The sequence below is a fragment of the Hemiscyllium ocellatum genome, chromosome 33, assembly GCF_020745735.1.
Source record: "Hemiscyllium ocellatum isolate sHemOce1 chromosome 33, sHemOce1.pat.X.cur, whole genome shotgun sequence".
In the NCBI taxonomy this organism is placed as follows: domain Eukaryota; kingdom Metazoa; phylum Chordata; class Chondrichthyes; order Orectolobiformes; family Hemiscylliidae; genus Hemiscyllium; species Hemiscyllium ocellatum.
The window spans coordinates 348256-351169 of record NC_083433.1 but is presented as its reverse complement, the minus strand read 5'-3'; positions in this window follow the sequence as shown (position 1 = coordinate 351169).

Sequence of the window (2914 nt, the reverse complement as noted above, 5' to 3'; positions counted from 1 at the left end):
TTGTTGTGAGGATTTGACTTCAATGGCAGGAATTGAGAGGTGAACATGAATCACATTCATTTTATTGACTCTATTTGTTTGAGGTTTGGGAAACATTCTAACCCAAGCAAAAATAGTGAGCATACAACATTTGCCTCCACCCCTGTGCGGTGCACAGTGAATGCCAAGTGCTGGCTCTGAGAATCTAGAGAAGTCTCAGTGGGGGCGAGCACATTTTCCATTGCTGAGCACACATTAGTCTGAGCAGGCGCTATAGATGTATGGTGCCCAGTTAATAAGGCACACTGTGGTGAAGTGGGAGATGACACTGGACTGGGTGACATTAGGCACACAGACACTAAGATGGCTGCTGAGCCATAAGTTGGCCACTTGACACATCGCCAGACCACAATATGGAGAGAGACAGCAGAGCAAACACAGACGCCAGCACAATGCACTCCCAACCTATTTGATTAGTTTAAGGCAGGTGGGGAAGAAATTACACATGATAACACATACTGCCCGGTGAAATGTCTGGGTCCAGTCAACACCTCTTATAGAAATGCAAACAGTTTGATATTGACTCAACACAAAGTGCTAATAGCCAGGGCTCCAGCAATCGTCCTTCTCAGGGAGAGCAATCAACGGCCATTACAACAGCAATGGACTTCTGCACAGACATTGAAATTGACAATTCTGCGCTGAAACTGACAATGACCATACTGAAATTAACAAAGTCTGTGCTGGAACTGACAATGACTGCACCAAAACTATCAACAATTCTGCAATGTTTACAATAAACAAACTGTGTTACAAAGACTATAACCTCAGCACTGACCTATTATATTACAAAATGTATAAAAGTATCTTTGTACGTGCTCCGGGTTGAGAGAAAAATCGCAACTGATCACTGTGCTATTGGTGTCTTTCCCTCCCCTGGAGCTCCGGTGTTTCCTTGTACAATAAACTCTGTCGCTGAACCCTCACTCTGACTCTGAGGCTGGTTATTTTCCCCATAACAGTGGAGAATAGCACAAGAAAGTCTGTTAGGGCTCACAGAGAGAAAATCTCCATCAAAATTGACACAGCGGATTTCTGGTAAAATGCAGCTTTTGATTCTATTTAAGTATCGATCCATTGGCCTCCTGAAGGCTTTAATGGAACTATTAATTTCCAGGAACTGCCTTCTGGACCCTACTTGATGTGTTCTCACATCACATTTGCTGTGTTTACAAATCACTTTAATCTGTGCCAACTCAACAGGAGCAGCGTCACTTTATCCACATCCTCCAACCACTCATGATTACAAAAACCTCGAACAAATTTCATCTCAACCTTCTTCTTTCCAAGGAGAAAGTCCCAACTCTTTAAATCTGTCCTCAGAATTGAAGCTTCTCATTCCTAGAACCATTCTTGTAAACCTGTTCTGTACTCTGTCTAGTGTGTTCACCTTCTCCCTCTCATATTGCATCCACAATTGTACATAATATTCCAGCTGAGGCGTGACCAGTATCTTGCATTAGTTCTGCATAACTTCCTTGCACTTGTACTCTTTGCCCCATTAATATAGCTGAGAATGTCATATGCTTTATTAACTGTTCTTTCTACCTGTTCTGCTACTTCCCATGTTCTGTGCACAGATACACTCAGGTCCCTCTGCTCCTGCGCTCACTGCAATGTTGTCTGTGCAGATTGTTCCTACAATAATGCATCACCTCACATTTCTCGATATTGAACATCATCTGCCATTCGTTCACCCATTCCACCAAGTTGTCAATGTCTTGGTGGAATTCTGCACTCTCCTCCTTGCAGTTTTACATAAGACCATAAGATGTAGGAGCAGATATAGGTTATTCGGCCAAGTGAGATCATATCAGATCTGATCATCTTCAAGTCCACTTTCCTGCTCTTTCCCAAATACCCCAAATTCCCCTCCTGATTAGAAATCTGTTCATCTCAGCCTTGAATATGTTTAACCCAACAAATACAGCCCTGTGTGGTAAGGAATTCCACCAATTCACAACCCTCTGAAAGCAGAAATTCATCCTCCGCTCTGTCTTGTATGTGTGATATCATGCTGTGAGATTACACATCCCATAAGGAGAAACAATCTTTCTGCATCTATCCTGTCAAACCCCCTAAGAATCTTACATGTTTCTGTAAGGTCTCTTCTCACTCTGCTAAATTCCAGTGAGTACAGACCCAGTCAAAAAGTGTGGCGCTGGAAAAGCACAGCAGGTCATGTAGCATCCAAGGAGCAGGAGAATCGATGTTTCAGGCATAAGCCCTTCAGCACCCAAAACGTCAATTCCTGCTCCTCGGATGCTGCCTGACCTGCTGTGTTTTTCCAGCGCCACACTTTTCGACTCTGACTCTCCATCACCTGCAGTTCTCACTTTGTCCTGAGTACAGACCCATTTCCTCATTAGACAGTCCTCGATATCCTGGAACAGCTGAGTGAATGCTCTCTCGGTTGCCTTCATTGATATTGTACCTTTCCAGCTGTGGTCTGATTAGTGCCTTGTATAGTTTTAACAAATTTTTTTTTTACTCCATTCTGTTTAAAATAAAGGGACTCATTCCATTTGCCTTCCTTATTATCCATTGAACTAGAATTCTACCTTTTAAGATTCATGCATGAGGACTCCCAAGCACTTCTTGAATTGAATTTGAACTGAATTTACTGTCACGTGTACTGAAGCACAGTGAAAAGCTTTGTCTTGTGAGCAATACAGGCAGATTACATAATTAAGTCGCATAGTTAAGTAAATAATAGGTAAACAGCAGCAAAAACAAAAATACAGGTACAGATGAATGTTAAGAGTTTGTGAGCTCATTCAGTATTCTAACAACAGTCGGGTAGAAACTTCTATACTGCAATTTTCTGCTATCTTTTACCATCTAAATAATACTCAACTTCTGTGTTCTTCCTGCC